Source organism: Schistocerca gregaria, chromosome X, assembly GCF_023897955.1.
Source record: "Schistocerca gregaria isolate iqSchGreg1 chromosome X, iqSchGreg1.2, whole genome shotgun sequence".
In the NCBI taxonomy this organism is placed as follows: Eukaryota; Metazoa; Arthropoda; class Insecta; order Orthoptera; family Acrididae; genus Schistocerca; species Schistocerca gregaria.
Window position 1 is genome coordinate 499,465,784 of NC_064931.1, and position 20,601 is coordinate 499,486,384.

A 20,601-nucleotide genomic window follows, 5' to 3' on the forward strand; every position below is an offset into this window, starting at 1 on the left:
GATCTCTAGAAATATGCAATCAACTTGAGATCGCCTGTCAGGAGCACTCATTTCTTCCTGAGAGTAAAGAGCTATAGGGGATAGGCAGAATAATGTGAATAGTGGTTGTAATGGGATGGTTGTGTTTGACGGTCAACAACGCAGGTAACGCACGTGTCGCGCTGGACTGTGCATGTACAGTACGGACTAAGCATCAATGCAGGTTGTTTACGAGTGGTGTACACTTCGTATTTGCATTCAGAGGCCGAGGTCGACGTGCAATGAAAGACCTAACAGAGTTCCAAAGAGGGAAGATTGTGGGTGCCCGATTAGCTGGAGCATCAGTAACCAAGACAACCTACTTATTGAATGTTTCAAGAGCAGCTGTTTCAACAGTCATAACACCCTACACAAAACATGGAAAGACATCATTGTGTAAAAGTAGTAGTGGGCATAAATCAAAACTAAATGACAGAGATCGTTGTACGCTATCATGAATTGTGTCAAAACAACACAAAACTATGGCTTCTAAAGTGACTGCAGATCTTCGAGATCCCGTTTCTATCTAGACTGTCCACCGAGAATTCCATAAAGCGAATTCTCATGGACGAGCTGCTATGGTTCAAATGACTCTGAGCACTATGGGACTTAACATCTGAGGTCATCAGTCCCCTAGAACTTAGAACTACTTAAACCTAACTAACCTAAGGACATCACACACATCCACACCCGAGACGGGATTCGAACCTGCAACCGTAGCAGTCGCGCAGTTCCAGACTGAAGCGCCTAGAAACGCTCGGCCACATCGGCCGACCGACGAGCTGCTATACCGAAACCATTAGTGACGACAACCAACGCAAAGAAGCGTAAAACGTAGTGTCAGGAACATAAATCCTGGACGGCTGATCAGTGAAACACGTCATGGGGTCCGACAAGTCAAAGTTTTCGTTATTTCCAACACTGGACAGGGTTTACGTCTGGAGAATACCAAAAGAAGCCTACAATCCTCATAGCTTGATTCCAACGGCTAATCGTGGAGGTAAAAGTGTGATGGTGAGGGTAGCCATATCATGGTATTCTTCTGCTCCTATCATTACTCTCAAAGGCCGTGATACAGCCAACAATTATGCGAACATTTTATGTGATCAGGTGCAGCACTCCATGATTCAAATGTTGTTCCCCAACGATAATGACACATTTCAGGACGATAATGCACCCATTCACACAGCGAGGACAGTGCAATCGTGGTATGAGAAGCACGCAACTGAACTGCAGCGTCTTCCCGGGCCAGCACAGTCCCTGGACTTGAACATTATAGAACCCGTGTGGGCAGTACTGGAGCGCAGACTCCAGAGTAGATTTCCGCCTCCCTCGTCATTACAAGAGTTAGAAGAGGTTCTGATCGAAGAGTGCTTAACATTCCACTGGAGACTATGAAATAATTATATGCTAGTATTCCAAGAAGAATCGCAGCTGTATTACGGGCAAATGGGGGTCCAACCCCTTATTAATAAAGCATTCTCAAGTAAGTGCAGGGGTTCATATTATTTCGCCTATCCCCTGTATGTCGATGCGTGAGAAACAACCTGCTATAATTCTAATTCGAAGTGTTCCTCCACACATGGAGCACCCCCTCCTTCGTATGCTGTGCAAAATTCATCGAAGAATCTCTGTAACTTAGGAAGAAAAGTGTACCTATAGCAACAAATGCAGCCATAAGTAAGTGAAAAAATGATGAAATTTCACACGTAAAGAAAATTAATTTGTTATGTTTCCGAACTTCCACTGCAATGAGCGTGAATCCTGAATCTTTCCTGGTGATGCTGACAAAGTTTTATGAATTTATTTCTAAAAGTATAGACACTGGAAGTTAAAATGTCCTGTGATGCCTCTCCTGCTCTAAGTTTTCTAATATCACTAAAATTGTGTCAGGCTTCTCTCAACATCAATAGAATTAATGTACACCTAACACCTTATGGTTTGGAGTATACCAGAGGAAATAACAAAAAAAAAGTTTTTCCTTTAAGAATTAACATCAACAAAGATATGTACTCGTAGTATACTCCAAACCACAAGATCTAAGGAATTACATAATCCTATGAATGTTATCAAAAGCCTGACACAGTTTGAGTGACATTAGATGCATGATGCTCTAGATTATGCTACCGAAAACTTGACATGCGTTCAAAACTCAACTCGTAGACAAATTGTTGTAAAAATTAAACTTCTACTCGTAAATATATATAGTTCCTAACACTGATTTACTGTATCTAATGTCATTCACTGTTGACATATAACTGAAACGTCGTATGCGATATAGGTGAAGAGTGATGCTGAAAGTATAAGATGCAAAAGCTGCTTTTTCACGTCCATGTCGACTTAAGATCTATCTCACATCTCAGATTTAATTTCATTGACAAAATACTTGTTTAAAGATGGACAATAGGAGTTCAAATTGCACAAGTAAAAGAACGGTTGCCTAGAGATATACCCCATGCGTTGATATTTTTAATATGAGTTGGTAGTGTTCGAAGTACTCATTTCGTTTCGAAACAAATACATATTCCACAACACATGTTCCAGTGGCCCCATCGTGCAGATCGATTTAGATTAAAGAACCAGTTCAAGAGCTTTCATAATCGAGTTGTGAAACCAATTCCAACGTTTACATTGGTGCTGCTCGATATCGCTCATCACCCCTGTTCTTATAGCCATCATACAGGTTTTTATGTAACACAGTACTGGCTTTAATGGTGACATGGTGACTATTTATCAGTTGTGAAGACATAAATGATGTGCTGTGAGCCGTGTTTCTGAAATGTCGTAACCTGTTATGACCTCCAACGATTGGTAAGTCTATATTAAGAGATGTATCTGTCCGAGTAGCGTCGCCGAGGCAAAATGCTTGTCATACCACGAGCGCCTCACCTAGCTCAACGCCGCAGACCGGCAGGTACATCATACCGACAGTTTTTATCTCCTCGTGCCGAAAGACGCTGAAGATAGCTGAAAGTACTTAGGGAATACTGGAAGAGAATATTATCAGACCGTTGTTGTTCACTTCACTTTCTTCTTCTTCTTTTGTATTAATTTATTTTATTTTTATTATTTTTTTAAAATTATCAATCTTCTGACTGGTTTGTTGCGACCTGCCCCGAAATTCCTCTCCTGTGCCAGTCTTTTCATTTCAGAGTTGCTCGTGCAACCTATTTCCTTCATTGTGTGTTGGATGTATTCCAGTCTCCACACTTTTTACCTTCTATACCTCTCTCCATTACCATGGAAGATGTTACCTTGTGTCTTAACACATAACCTGTCATCCTGTCCCTTCCTCTTGTCAGGCTTCCCATACATTCCTTTCCTCACCAATTGTGCAGAGAACCTCTTCATTCTTTGTCTTATCAGTCCACCTAATTTTCAACATTGTTCTGAAGCACAACATCTCAAGTGCTTATATTCTCTTCTGTTCCTGTTTTCCCACAGTCCATGTCTCACTACCATAGAACGTACATTCTCACAAATTTCTTGCTCAAATTAATGTCTGACACTAGTAGACTTCTCTTGCCTAGCAATGACCTTTTTGACAGCGCTAGTTTGCTATTGTGTCCTCCTTGCTCCATTCGTCATTGGTTATTTTGCTGCCTATGTATCAGAATTCCTTAACTTTATCTCCTTTGTGTTCTCCAATTCTGATGTTAAGTTTCTCGCTGTTTTCATTTCTGCTACTTTTCATTACTTCCGTCTTCCTTTACTCTCAATCCCTATTCTGTACTCATCAGACTGTTGATTTCATTCAACAGATCCTGTAGTTCTTCTTCACTTTCACTGACGATAGCACTGTCACCAGCGAATCTTATCACTGATATCCTTTGGTCTTGAATTTTAATTGCACTCTAGAAACCTTCTTTTATTGCCAACATTAGATCTTCGCTGTATAGACTGAACATTAGGAGTGAAAGACTACATCCTTCTCTTACACCCATTTTAATCCGTGCACTTCGTTCTTGGTCTTCCACTCTTATTGTCCCCTCTTGTTTCTTGTACGTACTGTACATTAGTCGTCTTTTCCTGTAACTTACTCCTATTTTCCTCAGAATTTTGGACATCTTGCAGTATTTTACACTATCGAACGCTTTTTCCGGTTCTACAAATACTATGAACGTATCTTGATTTTTCTTCAGTCTTGCTTCCATTACCAACCGTTACGTCACAACTGCCTCTCTGTGTTCACAACATGTTTGGATGGCATTCATAATTCCACGACGCTGTTCGCAGATTTTACTATTACATATCAAACCGAGAACTCAGTCATTTTGAAATCCCAGAAGCTATACAGCGGATCAGTAGTTAATATTTGACCATCAACATAAACGTACAGGCTGATTCTGTGATGACGTTACAAACATTTAGGAGTGATGGAGAACGGTAAATGTATCAGCTTGAGATAAGGAACCCTCGCCCGGAAACGACCCAGTCAAAAGTTACAAGCGTAAACTGTATTGATTCATCTGACCAGGTATATAAGTAGCGGTATTGTTGTTATTAAGATTGTAGGGTAGTCAGCTTTCAGAGGTGACAGAATGGACCAAAAAAAAGAGAAAAGAAATCGGTAAACATGGGCTCTAAAATGCATGCCTTCAGAGCTATGAACACTTTTTAATCTTCGCTACAGTGAAACACATCTTTTCCACTGAAAAAGTGCCCATTGCTCTTGACGTATGCATTTTAGAGTTCATGTTATCTGCACATTTTTTTCTTGTTTTGGTCCATACTACCTCCTCCAAAATTAGGAAGCCAAAGAGATTGCAGTAGAAAAGATGTGTTTCATATTATCTAAGACGAACAAGTGCTCTTAGCTCTTAAGGTTACTTTTCAGAGCCCATGTTTACTAGATATTTTCTCTTGTTTTAGTCTATACTACCTTCTCTGGAAGTTGCCTGCTCTACAGTTTTAGGAACAACAGTACCCCTACATGTACTGCACTGTCAAATGTATGCGAACGATATACGTTTGTAGCTTTCGACTCGGTCATTTCCAGACCACTATTGGCTATGCATCACTGGAAACATTCACAACCGCAGAATGCGAAGAAGTATGTTACCGAAACGAGTAAAGATGGAAAGACCACTTAATTGTATTTGTGGGAAACCCAGACGCCAATCTGTTTCATAAGAATAGTCCCAAGGAAATGCAAATCGTGCATGAAGGAAGTAACATACAAAACGCGCATTCAACAAATTCTTGACTAGTGTTTGTCAGTCTGGGGCACTTACCAGACTAGTAGCGGAGAGTTAATGTTCAAAGAGGAACAGCGGAATTAGTCACGAATTCCCTTAGTGAACACGAAATCATCGCGGAGATTACAGTGGCAGACACTGAAAGAGTGGCGTTAAGCATAACGGTGTGGCTCGCTGTTAAAATTCCAGAAGTTCGCTTTCGAAAACAATTCGAGCCCCGTGTTATTCCCCTTACATATATCATCACACGAAATGACGATAAAATAAGAGAAATTCCAACTTACACAGAGGGCTACTGGGAGCCATTCGTCCCTCAAACTATCACGAATCAAACAAAGGATTTGAAGGGGGAAGTCATAGTGCTACTCGATGTATCCCACGCGAAAACAAAACTTGTTTACCCAGAAACTGAAGTGACTGTATGATATGTGACTTTATCATCCATGTAGCTTTTAACATTTACTTTTATTAGAGGACGTTACAAGGTACTAGTTTTGAGGTTAAATGTAGACTGAGCACAACAAATTACCACCGATCCACTAGACAGACAAGCAATTTCTACGAATGTAGTTAAATAACAACAAGGCTAAGCTCGACGTTCTGGGAATTATGTTTAATTAACCCGATTCCGTGATCGAAAAGGAGGCTGGTGTAACAAATTCAGACGTAGAAAAAAGTCTGAAATCCGCTGATATAACGTTTCCTTTATCAGTGGTGAGTAGTTACATGGCATATCGAAGTGTCATACGTTTCATTATGCCTGGAACCCGTGGACGGCAACAGCGAACGTTGATCACATTTCGCAGAAGCCAGGGAACGTTACACAACATTCCCAACGTCTGTAGCCACATATCTCATCGTGCGGTTTTCTGCACTTCCGCAAAAGGACGTTGAAATCTAGATGAAGCACAGCTTCCGAGGTTACAACATAGCGCTAACCTCTGTATAAAATGATATTCATATTATAATGACCAACTTACCACGATGAATAAATTTCTGGAAACACATTAGGAAACTTGAATACGTTGTTGTTGTTGTTGTTGCTGTTGTTGTCTACAGTCCGCAGAGTGTTTTGATGCAGCTCTCCACACTACTCTATTCTGTGCAATACTCTTCTAACTACTGCCTCCTCATTAGTTACGCGATCTACGCATCTAAATTTTAGCATTCTTTTGCAGCACCACATTTCAAGAGCTCCTGTTCTCTTTTTGTCTTAACTGTTTATCGTCTACGTTTCACTAGCACACAAGGCTGCGCTCCAAACAAATACCGCCAGACAATACTTCCTGACACTTAAATCTGTATTCCATTTCAACAAATTACTCTTCTTCAGAAACCGCTTTTCTTGCAATTGCCAGCCTACATTTTATATCCTTTCTATTTCGGCCATCATCAGTCACTGTTTCTCTTTCATGCCTCTCTACTCTTATAACTGCAGTTTGGTTTCTGTACAAGTTGTAAATAGTCTTTCGTTCCTTGTATCATACACAGCTACCTTCAGAATTTAAAAGACAGTATTACAGTCAACAATTTCAAAACCTTTTTCTAAGTTTACGAATTCTGTAATCATAGGTTTGCTTTCCTTAATGTACCCTCTAAGAGAAGTCGCGTTGACAGTATTGCCTCGCGTGTTCCAACATCTCTCCTGAATCTAAACCGATCTCCTCAAGCTCAGCTTCCATCAGTTTTTCCATTCTTCTGTATAGAATTCGCATCAGCATTTTGCAAAATGGCTCTGAGCACTATGGGACTCAACATCTATGGTCATCAGTCCCCTAGAACTCAGAACTACTTAAACCTAACTTTAACCTAAGGACAACACACAACACCCAGCCATCACGAGGCAGAGAAAATCCCTGACCCCGCCGAGAATCGAACCCGGGAACCCGGGCGCGGAAAGCGAGAACGCTACCGCACGACCACGATTTGCGGGTAGCATTTTGCAACTGTAACTTATTAAACGGATAGTTCGGCAATATTGACACCAGCTTCCTTTGGAATTTGCTTTATTACATTCTTCTTGAAGTATGAGTTTCTTTCACCTGTCTCATACATCTTGCTTACCAGATGCCATATTTTTGTCATGGCTGGCTCTCCCTGGGATATCAGTAGTAGTGTATGCCAGTCGACATTGTCAATAGCTTTCTCTAGGTCTACAAGTGCTGCATAGATTTACTCAATGTCGTCAACTCGAAGGACCTTGTTTCGACTTAGGTCGTTCAGTACTCTGTCAAATTCTTCTTGCATATCTTATCTCCTATCTCATCTTCATGTATGTCCAGTTCCTTTTCTATAATATTGCCTTCAAGTTCATTTCCCTTGTTTGTGTTTCACCTGTATATACTCCTTCCACATTTCAACTTTCCCTACTTTGCTTACAACTGGTTTTCCATCTGATCTCTTGATATTCATACATCTTCTTCTCTTTTTTCCAACGATATCTTTAGTTTTCCTGTCAGTGGTATTTATCTTTCTCCTAGTTATACATGTTCCTATATCCTTACATTTGTCCTGTAGTTATTCCTGCTACCTGTCAATCTTATTATTTAGACGTTTGTTTTCCCTTTCCCCTGCTACCTTTGCTGCCTTCTTATATTTCTACTTCATCATCAGTTAAATTCAATATCCCCTACGTTCTCCAAGGATTTCTGCTAGGCCTTGTCTTTCCATCATATGTGTTTCAACTTTTCCATAAATTACATTCCTCTGTATATGGGAATTTTTTAATTGTTCAAATGGCTCTGAGCACTATGGGACTTAACTTCTGAGGTCATCAGTCCCCTAGACTTAGAACTACTTAAACCTAACTAACCTAAGGACATCACACACATCCATACCCGAGGCAGGATTCGAACCTGCGACCGTAGCGGTCGCGCGGATCCAGACTGTAGCGCCTAGAACCGCTCGGCCAATCCGGCCGGCTTAATTGTTCTTGAGGCATGTGGTAGCTGGTAAACTTCTGCAACACTGGCCACTCACAATACAAGTATTCATCTGCTTTAGACCTCTTTACCTGAACATCATGAGCTTTTCCGTTGAGATCAAGATCGTGGTCGTTAAGCAACACGTGCTATACCAAATGAACAAGGACTGACGCATTGATATGCCGTTGTTGGTTTTATTACATTACAGTTATTGACGCTGTGAAAATTCATGACCGACATTACACCCTTTTACAAGGACAAGGGCAGGGTATGTGTTTCTTGTTGTTGGGAACTCCAACGTTAGGCAAGCTATGGAGTCCCTTAGCGCCCATTTACACTTTCCTTAAAGTGCACGCCGAAGAGCGCCCTAAAGGGAAAAGGAAAAGACACTTGTGACTAGATAGGTCGGAAAGCGCGTGTTAGAATACTCTACTGCGTGCTCAGACAACCAATTGCTATGACTTCGAAGTCTAAAAGGAAATAAGTAGTTGTTGCTTTTTCTCCGGTCACTCGAATATACGGAGTTTTTAAAAAAGTATGCCATATTTCGAGAGGTAATATGGGCAAAACAGGAGAAAAATATCCAGCAAAAACGGGCTCTAAAATACATAACTTAAGAACTACGAGCAGTTGTTCATCTTCGATACTCTGAAACACTTCTCTTCCACTGCAAGCTCTTTGCTATTACGAACGACCTACAGAATGCAGTAAACAAATGAGGACACATTTCTCTGGCTTCCTAGGTGAACAGTTGCTATACCCATATTATACAGGGTGTGCCAGCCCTTCGACCCCAGCATCAGCCTGTCAAAATACAGCTCTGTCAATGGCCGTTGCAAAGTTGCAGTGAAGATTCACTTTCCACTACGAAGATACAGTTCAGAGACGACGTTAGTTGCACGCGAGATGGGATTGTCATCAGCGCCGATTTTCAAGTAATGTTTGGGCAGGAATTATTGAGGATAGACCAATAAGACCCTACATAGTACCAAACAGGTTGACTAGTGCTAGATATCGTGTGTTTCTAACTTCAGCTAGACATTTAATGGGCAATGGATTAATCAGGGAGGTCCAGTGCGTTGACCAACTCATTTCCCCTTCATAATCCCTACGAGTTTTGGTTGTGGCGACACTTGAAACCTTTTGGTTTATACAAGTCCCATTAACGACGTGCAAACATTACAGGAACACGTATCAAAGCGTGCCAGCTCATCCATGATCAACTTCGAATTTTTCACGTAGTGCGCGATTTCCTAAGACGTCGTACAGAAGCATGCTTTACCATGAAAGAGAATCATACTGAGCACCTCCTTCACCAATGTCTCACAAGAGCAGGTAACAGCAAGCATTTTTTTTTATAAACTCTGGTGTTTCACAATAGCAGAAAAATGTGTTCTCATTTGTTTACTGAGCTGTTTACCGCCGTCTGTATATCGTTTGCAATAGCAGAGCTTGCAATGAAAGAGATGTGTTTCCCAGTTACAAACATAAGCGAGTGCTCATAGCTCTTAAGATGTGCATTTTAGAGTCCACATTGAAAATATGGAATTCTTTTTTGTAATACCATGTATATCGTGGCAATGAACAACGCGAAAAGATTAAAACTTCCATTGTGGGCGATAAAAATGAATGTGCAGACGGGAGGAGAGAGGACACTTGACATTGCTTCGAAAATAGCTTCTTTTAGAGGACGAATATTCGTTTCGAAATTAACTGATGATGAGCTACCGGACCTTGTGCTAAAGAAATTAACATAGCAGGACACTGTGGTGAGAAAAGTCCGTCAAAAATTTATACTTTTGGCAGCTAAACATCCTCACTGCCAGCACCAGTTCTCATAGAGGTGTCATGAACATATCATTCTCAATAGCGCTGTGAACGCAGACTTTATATTTCTTTTTTAATTTTCTTTACTGATGTCTGCTGCCTACACTCTTTTAACGTGCAGTATATTTCATTTAATGCTATATAATGTTTTTTCCCGTTGTGATAATATTTATTTTTTATGTGTAAACTTACATATTCTTTGCGTCAAGCTGCACCAACATACGCGCAGGAAGAAAGAGAAGCTATAGAGTTTGAGGGACGAGGGGAAACAGTCGTAATCAAGAAACGAAGACAGACGAAGAAGCGAGGTGACTTGGGAGACTGTAAAGGAAACGTGATTAAAGAAGAGTATTAGAAGAAATGAGCGTTTTCTTCAGAGTTGGGCAAGTGAAGTGGAATGCCGTGTTGGATTTTGCAAAGGCTACGTATAGAGGCGGACAGTGGCAATGTAGCAGGAGTTTGAGAATGTTTATATTTTAGGTGGGTACAGATATAATACTACATGCCAGTTCTTGTGTCATGATTATGGCGAGTTAGGAGATATTTGATATTTGAGGAACGAAGCTGGGGGGCGTGCACACTGAGAAAGCTATGAAGTTGACGCTGCTTGTGCAAATCAGGTAACTAATCTGGTCCCACACATCTTAACTGGGTATATAAGAGATTGACACGATCAAAAGGCGCATGTTGCCGACGTAAAGCACACAGGGAGCCGTAGTTCGCAATGTCCTCATCTCTCTTCCTGACACCATTCATGTGACTTGCTCCACATCAAATGGCTCTCAGAGGAAACAAACGCTGCCGGCAGCATTGTGTCAACTACGGTTGTTGACGACCTTGGGAGGGCATTTTGTGCTGAGTGTACACAAGCGGCCTGCATTCTGGCGCTGCTCGGATCACGAAGTGGCTCTGCGGTCAGGGACACCCAGCCGCATGTCACACACAACACTGCGCCCATATGGCACGTAAAATCGTAATTTAGTTCACACGGAGACGGACTGATTTCTTTTGTAGGCTGCTACCTGAAAAAACTAATGTCCCAACCCTCGTGGAATGTTACGGACTTCACGTTTGCCTACCTTCCGACAAATAAATGCCATATCACAACAGCTGCGTTCTCTACCTGTCCTCACATTCGAATATTGGTGTAGAATGAAAATTGTTCATAGTTATCACTGAAGTATTCGGCTAAAGTATTACGCAGGCTCTTAAAATTCAAGGTAACTGTATTATAACTATAGTATATTTCATTTAGAAGGGACACATGGAAGTACTCGCACACGTTGCAGTAGATAGCCTTCTACCTTCATAAAAAGTAGAAAACAGTCGTCTTAAAAAGTTTACACAGGAAAAGCAGTGGAAATGATTGGGATTACAAAGTCGTTAATAAATTAATTACTTTTAAATAGAAAGCAGTATTTCAATTTTGAGCCCAAATATGTCCTTTCTCGTCTCAAGAAATATTTTCGAACAAAATTTCAGATAAATAATAAATGAGAACCTTCTGAGGATGAAGTAAATGCATTGATAATATTTAGCGAATAAACGCAGAATAAGTGTTTTTCAAAAGTTTTCCCTATCAGTATATTGCAGTTAATAAGACGTAGTTGCATTAAAGCCTTGACGTAGCTAAAACACTGTAGAATCTTCGTAGCTGGCGGGAAGTGAAGAGACCGGAAACGGAGGAATGTTAACATGGTTTAGGGTTGCACTAAAAATAAACAAATAATTATTTTAATGTAATAGTAGAAACGCACTATGAAATATTTACAGCCTTTGATTGTTATCACAAGTATTAGAGTTAGTACAGTTCCACGACCCTGAAGCCGGGTTTCGGGTTTCCATGAAAGAAGGGGCTGACATTAAATTTACGAGAAAAACAGAACATTTTCGCCATTGTAATGGGAAGGAAATTCTGTGTAAATTGACGTCAACATAAGTGTACATGAAAGAAACATAAACGTCGCCAACGCTCCTTAAATATGAAAAACAGTCAATAGTCAATCTGAAGAAGTTTGGACAGGCAGAAAAAATTTAATAACGGAGATAAAATTATATATTAACTTAAACACGATATTAGATAACTTAGTTTATATTGAGAAAGATTCTTAGTTACTGTTTCATATGCGAAATCTGGAATTCATTTAGATGTATGCTCCTAGAACATATTCCTCTTATTGAATTTCTGTATCTCTAAAGACACGAAAAAAAAAGATTGCATAGTGAAATTTTTGAAGAACATCGTTGCTATAAGATAGCCATTTCAGTACTATTCTTAGGCGTGAGGTGGCACAATAGTTAAGAATGAGAGGAGAGTCAGAAAATCCCCATCCAGTCACCAAACGTTTGGCTTACGTGGCATCCTTAAATCAGTGCACGACCAGAATAGCCGCTGCACATAGGCATCCGCCGACTTCCGTTCGCTTCCTTCTCCAACTGAACTATTACTCTGTCTCTAATAACCCTGACGCTGGCGTAATAATAAACTATTATTTACTTTCCTGTCCGCCCCCCGTAGCTGAATGGTCAGCGTGACGGATTGTCAATCCTCTGGGCCCGGGTTCGATTCCCGGCTGGGTCGGCCGATTTTCTCCGCCTAGGGACTGGGTGTTGTGCTGTCCTTATCATCATCCTATCATCCTCATCGACTGCATGTCGCCGAACTGGCGTCAAATTGAAAGGCCGGCACCCGGCGAACGGTCTGCCCGACGGGCACATTAAATATAAGATGGTAGCTCCTTTACCTGTTTCGAAATAATAAAGACGTTTCTGTGCCAGGATAAGCAAAACAGTATCTCTTGTAGATATGTCCTTAAAAGTGGTACTAGGAATTTAGAGGGAGCACTGAGAATATTCTCTATTGACTGCCTCAAGGCAAGAAAGTTGCCCGAAAAAATTCGAAGTGAGGCAGTTTTCTGTTACACACTACATTCAGTTTTTTGTATTAAAAGTCAGTCTTAGAAGATCAAGAGGAGAATTCCATCAGTGTCGGTTGAAAAAAAATGTGTTCGACTAAAGCTTGATCATCCTGCGAGTGATAGCAAAGCGATCTGTCTTCAACCCAGCAGCTAGCCGCCTGTAGGAGTCGAGAATGGCCTCTGTACCGAGCAGGCAAGAGTCATGCGTGCCGACATGAGCCACGATTTGCAGTCGGCTGCGTTTACAGTATAAACACCGATAAGGGGCATCGTGTCTAAGCCTGCTGCAAAAAGGATCACTTTTTCCAAAATACGATTGTTAAAATAGGTGGCGTATTTGCATTGAGGCACACGTACCAAGCTGTCACTCAGCTGAATCCATGTGCGAGGATGTGAATCCGTTGTTTGTTAATGCATTGGTACAGACCGAGGTGGGGCAGTAGTTACGGCAGTTCGAAGGAGCGGGTTCGTATTGTCGTCCAGCCATCCAGGTTCCTTTTTTTCTCACCCATTCTTCATCCCTTCGCACATTGGTACAAAATCGTAGCAGTTGTAGAAATGTTCAGCGATATTTGTAACACGAAATAAGTAGAACCTAACGATCACGGTAGCGCTGTTGAACAATAAACGCCAGATGAATCCATATATTATGATGGAGAGATGGACAGGAGACTACTGAAGTGCATTGACTTAGATTGTTCTTATAATAATGGACGCTTGCAAGAAATCCTTCAATTTTGTAGTAAGAAAAATATGTTAATCATATAGAGATAGTTTGCTGGAATTTCTCACGACTGCTATTCGTAAGTGTAGCCAAAGAGTCATTTTTTCTGTTTTCCGTCTTTGCCATAGTTGCTTTAAATTCGTGGAGGTATGTACTGTCTATGTAACTAATTGAAGGCAGTTTGTTATTGCCAAAAAGTAAACAAACCGCCTTCAATTAGTTGCATAGACGGTACATATCTCCACGATCGTTGCCAGAGGGGTTTGTGTCAATTTCACAGACGCTATTACTGTTTTTCCCTCACTAAAATACGAAGCCCTCTGAACAACATCACCGGTCCTGTGCAACTGTTTAGTGTAATCGAATGTTTTGGAGAAGCAGTTTCAATTATGTCAAATACATTGTCCTAATTAATGAATAGGGGGCAATGTCCTTTAATAGATTTGCACTTGACAGAAGAAATTTATTAACAGACTATCTGTCAGTTGAACTTCATGGTTTAGTAAACTAAAAGCTCTGTTTCAAGAAGTTGGTATACATGAAGCTGTTTGAGTGCTGGTCTCATTTTTCAATGTTCCGTTTCCACGGTAACATTAAAGAAATCGATGCTTTGTAATGAACATCATGTTCTTGGGTTTAGTACAAAACAGAAGTCATTCTGGTTATACGTGAATATCTACTTCCAGCATACATGATCTGATAATTAAAGCCGGCCGCTGTGACCGAGCTGTTCTAGGCGCTTCAGTCCGGAACAGCGCTGCTGCTACGGTCGCAGGTTCGAATCCTGCCTCGGGCATCGATGTGTGTGTTGTCCTTAGGTTAGTTAGGTTTAAGTAGTTCTAAATGTAGGGAACTGATGACTTCAAATGTTAAGTCCCATAGTGCTCAGAGCCATGTTTTTGATAGTTAAAATTGTCTTTTTTCGATCCCTTCAAAGAAGATGAAAATCATTCCATACTCTCTCTCTCTCTCTCTCTCTCTCTCTCTACCTGTCTATTAATCTACTTCTTAAAAAAAACAATATTAGTAACAGATAGCTCAAAGAAGTCTCTTTTTAGCAAGCAAAACCACTTACAAAAGTGTGCAAATGTTTTGCAGGTTAACCCTCTACTTTAAATGCAAGAAGTATCGCAACTGTCCTACTCGTAGCATTACCTCTATTGTTTTTTGTTTTGTTTTGTTTTTCAACATCTCTGCAAATTAAAATATTATAATAGGTATGGTCTCCTTCGAATTTACTTTAACTACAAGCAAAGCCGCTTTCTTCATGAAAGTCGAGAAATAATTATTGTGTTAAGTATTGGATAGCTTTATGTGGTCAGTTTGTGTGGCTACATATTGTTAGAGCATAGAATGAGTAAACTTATTAATTAAACATGAGCACTGGTATTCAGAATGCAAAGAATAAAGTAATTTTATAGGGACTGCTTTCTGTGTTGTGTAAAAAGTAGTAGAAGCCCGATGATATCTCCCCTTGCTTGAAGCGCTTCGTGGAAAACAGAAAATGAAATAAAGGTCGATAGTAGATTTATTATGTATGCTAGGAACTAAGTAACAAGAGAAGAAATGCAGCCGTAAGTTTGACTATCCAAAGACCAGAGCCGTGAGATCTACATATTTGAAATATTTCTCTGCAGCCCCGGTATACCTCTTGCAGCCTAAATTTTGTACGCTCCTGTAAGCTGCGTATTGTGGACTGTGGTTCCTGAGAGGCCTTTACACCCGGAATTCCCAGGAACTTGCAAAGGGGTTAGGTATCGAAGGGGAAAAACGAAGGAGCATAGACCACGGGTATACCCTGGTTCTCGAACAGCGTTCTAAATCATCAACTGATTTCACCGTGAGAATGATTTTCAAATACAATCCCATAACGCACGAGTAAATGGCATTCATTCCTTAAAACTCAATTTCTCCGTGGCTTCGTTAAACTGTTTCGGGCGATAACCGGAATATTTCCTGAATAGACCACGGTCGAATTTCTTTCTCGTTACACTGAGCTAATGTTCTATTTAAAATGAGCACAGCGTTGTCGGAGCATTCAATAAACTTTCTCTAACCCTTCCTTCATTAAAATATTAATTACTCGTACGGTATTTACGTCTAATTCGTGAAATACTGCCTTTCTCCTATTTGTTGCTATAGGCATCAGTAAACAAAATCTCTAAGCTGCCGTTTTTCGACGAACTCCAATACTACAGTTAAATGCGACGAAATCGGCAAAACATTTTGTTTTGATACGGATTTTCTCATCGGTAGTGGCTTTGAGCTAATCGCTATTCGTTTTCTGGTACCCTTCGAAGTAATTTTACATCATTTTGTTTTCTGGCCTGTGCTGTTTAACTGGAGCTGTTTCGACATAGGGTATCATCATAAAAGGCTTGGTTTTGGAAGATTTATCATCAGCGAAAACAAAATAAAAGTAGATGAAGGTTTACAACTCTACTGCTTCTTTTCTCACATATAAAGATGTCGCCGTTGTCAAATATTTGAGCCAGTTTAAGAGTGTATGGCAGCTGTAGATCGATTTATTTTAGAACTTATAGAGTCGCTGAAATGCAATATAATAGACGTAAAAACTGTAAAGAAGGGCAATGACCTAAAGGTCACATAGAAAAGTAAGTGCATTTTTTCCTCAATAACATCCAAATTTTTTTCCCTGTCCTGTGCACATAACTACATACAAATTGGAAATTGACAGCTTTTATTATAGAACAACATGATAACAAAACGCTTTATTAATTGTGATTTACGTCATTACCATTAAGCTAGTCACGACTTATGAGAAAGCGTTACATCTGTATTCTGGCTTGCTTCCTCTTTAATAGAGTACTGAATCGTGGTATGAACTTTTAGTTATACAGTGAGATTCAATTATATGATTAGCATTGCATTTGCAGAATTTGGTACTTGCCTGCTTCCAGAAGTATCCGCAGTTATGAAGCCATTCCGTAAGAGAATACATACATATTTTACTTTTCAGCAAAGTTCTATAGATGATATTTATGGAATTTTCCGTCAGATCTTGGAGGAATATAGACATATTAATAACTTGAATACACAGCATTAATGTTCCACAGTTATTTATATAATGGTTCATTGTGAACCGGTTTTCGGCTTTTTAGGTCACCGTCAGATAACTTCGTACTAAACAGATAGTGCACACAAATCCAGTGAGAATTCATAGATGTACAAAGATTGTTGTACAAAGATATGTGAGATTTTATGGCTATATCGTTACAAAACACAAGGATAATGTAATACCTAAAGAGACTCTGAACAAATAAATCTTATATTACAGTATATTCAAGTATTAAAACTATATCAAAGTACAAGCAAAAAATGTTGTACAAGTGAGTAATGGCAGAGGATACAAACTAAAGAGCGGGGGGGGGGGGGGGGGGTGAGGGCCAAGAAAGAAGTCTATCAAATCTGGGTGTGGAACACTTATAACAAGCTTACTATCTAATGGCGATAAAAATAATAGCGGGCTGCTGCTGCTCTAATAAGGGAGTGTGATGAAACTGTGTTTGGTCATTAAGGACCAGGTCAAGAATTTTCGATTGGTGTTTATTAACCGCCAGAATTTCCAGTTATACTAGTTTTCTGCCTTTAGTTCCTTTATGGTAGGGCTATAACTACTGGACTGACTGAGCATGAAAGGAGTTGTAGAATGAAAAAGAAAGATTCCACCTCTGCTGAACATGCTCAGAATGAATGTCATTCGTATGATGTGAAATGCGATGTCTCCATAAAGAAAACTTAACATTACTTGAAATTCTGGTCATTAATAAACACCAATCAAAGAATCCTGACCTGGTCCTTAATGACCCGACACAGTTCCATTACTAACTCTTATTAAAGTAGCAGTAGCCAGTTATTATTTCTCTCATCATTAGACAATAAGCTTGTTATAACTGTTCCATACCCACATTCGATGGACTTCTCTCTCGATACGCTCCCCCGTTTTTGGATTTTTGATCTATTCATTACTTTCACCAGTTCGACCACCTGACACAGTAACCGGCTTCTACTTTCATATTGTCTTAGTATTTGAATATACTGTAACATAAGATTTATTTGTTCAGAGTCTCTTTACATATTACATTATGCTCGTGTTTTGTATAGGTATAGTCATAAATGTCACAAATCTTTGTAAAACAATCTCTGTACAGCTATGAATTTTAAGTTGTGTGGATTATTTGTTTATTATTAAGTTATCTGACGGTGGTATAAGAGGTCGAAATCCGGTTTATAACGTCCTATTAAATAAATAATTGTGGAACATTAATATTGTGTACTGGGTGGTCATAATTAACTTTCCCTATTTAACTCACTCCGTCTTCAGGCCACGAGTGGCCTACCGGGACCATCCGACCGCCGTGTCATCCTCAGTGGAGGATGCGGATAGGAGGGGCGTGGGGTCAGCACACCGCTCTCCCAGTCGTTATGATGGTATTCTTGGCCAAAGCCTCTACTAGTCGTTCCAGTAGTTCCACAATGGCATCACGAGGCTGAGTGCACCCCGAAAAATGGCAACAGTGCACAGGGGCCTGGATGGTCACCCATCCAAGTGCTGACCACGCCCGACAGCGCGTAACTTCGGTGATCTCACGGGAACCGGTGTATCCACTGCGGAAAGGCTGCTGCCCTTCCCTATTTAACACGGAAACTAATTACCCTACGAGTAATAAATTTGGTATAATTAGTATCAAGAACATGGGGGAGAGAAATAATGCAGAATCAATTCAATTGAAACGCTTGTAATGTGCTGCTACGATGCATCTTGGGCATCATATCATTACATACGGATACCATTACTGCAACAAACGGATCTCAATATGGGGTCCATCAGTGTCCAGAAGAATCCTAAGGCGCAGAACTGCATTCTGAACAGCAGAACGAAACATGTCCGTAGGTATGTTGGCTACCTCTCCTGCACTTCAAATCAACACATGTGTGAATGTTGTCCTCGTAAACCCTGTCCTTCAGGTAGCCCCACAACCACAAATCTCAGGGAGTGAGCATTTGGAAATGAGCGACTGATCCAAATGGGTTTCGGAGAAGCAGGTGAACTTCATGAGAGATGTGCAGTGGGGACCCATCCTGCATGAAAACTGTTGAGTTCAATGCGTCTCTCTCCTGTAGGGCGGAAATGACATGCTGACGAAGCATATCGCAATAACGCTGGCCAGTCACGCTGCACGTCTTTCGTCGTTGAGCGCCAGCCTGTTCAAAGAATGGGCCAATGATGAATGCAGGTGTGACGCCACAACATGCGGTGACACGTTCACCATACAGAGGAGCTTCATAAACAGTGAACAGAGCTGAAAATTCCCACATTAGGCAATTCTGTGTGTCCATATCACCCGTGAGAGAAAAATGAGCTTGATGTGTCCATAGGATAGTCCAGGGCCAGCCCTCGTCAACTTCATTCCTAGAGAGAAAGTGGACAGCGAATTCAACAGGTCATTGTGCGTCCTGCTGTGCAAGCTGCTGTACGATATGGATCTTGAACGGATACGATTTGAGAATGGTTCGGAGCACCTTCCGTACAGTGGATCACGGGATGTTCAACTGATGTGATACAGCACGCGCACTGCCTGAAGATCGGGAATTGCGCGCAGCGTTGTCTACCATAGCAACAGCGATTTCATGAACCATCTGTGGTACAACCAATCGTCGGCCTCTTCCCGGATCGAAGCCCAGTCCTCCAGTTGATTTGAAAGTCATCATAATGCTCAGCACAGCAGGTGGAGAAAGAGGACCCTTCCGTAATTCTTTCACTGGCGATGTTCTCGAAATGCAGCTGCAGCATTACTGCTGTTTTGATAATAAAGCTTCACCCATAATGCCCTGCTGCTTTTGTCCAAGCTCACGTTGACACGTCAACAAGTGCACTGCGACTGGTCAGGTGTGTGAGACTATGAATCACGATGACTGATCACGGCACCTGGCGGCCATAGTTGGAACTGGACGGTGGGCTGTGACGCATGGAAATCATGCAGCCATGCTACCAAGTTTGGTACTCGTGCGATAATTAGTTTCCGTGTTATAACGTGTTAAATAGGGAAGTTTAATTACAACCGACAGGTATCCAAGTTATTAATTCTATAGATGCATTTCATTATAGCACCAGTACTATCATTTTTAATGTTCTTCATGTTTATGTAAGAGGGTACTGAGGATATAAATTGCTGTTCCTTTCATAATTTTTGCCCGCATCTCGTGGTCGTGCGGTACCGTTCTAGCTTCCCAGACCCGGGTTCGATTCCCGGCGCGGTCAGGGATTATCTTTGCCTCGTGATGGCTGGGTGTTGTGTGCTGTCCTTAGGTTAGTTAGGTTTAATTAGTTCTAAGTTGTAGGGGACTGATGACCATAGATGTTAAGTCCCATAGTGCTCAGAGCCATTTGAACCATTTTTTTCATAATTTTGAGTCATAGAGTGAAGGTATTGTAACTGACTAGAAAAAAAGAAGACGAAAATAACAACCGCGTCTACAGGTTGAATCACCTAAAACCTGCATCACAAATATTGCGGAAACGGAAAGTGCTGTTGATGTGTGGTTTTCACACAATGAAAGAAGGAGGCAGAGGCTCGTATTGCAACAATACTTATAAAGTGTCATTTTGAGCAAACACAGCCTTTTTGAAACGGAACAATGCCTATTGACATTAACAAACTAAACGTAGGGTAAATTAGTTTGTCAGTGCTGCTTATTGCAGGACTCCAGTGCGAGTAGTGTACGAAATATCATGGTTTGAGAAGTTTTCACATCGATACTTGTTTGTGCCATTCAATCTGCGTAGCTGCTGGTAAGATGTTATTATGCTTACAGTGTGCTTGTGTGTTCCTCGAGTGCATTGCGACTTGGTCGTCAGTTAGTGTGTGACCGCCCAAGCAGTAGGTCGTAAGTGGACGATGGAATTCACCAGTGCAGAAAAAGCTGACATGCTCATGGTAAAGGAGAGTGTAGGAAGAATGCAGTTCCGC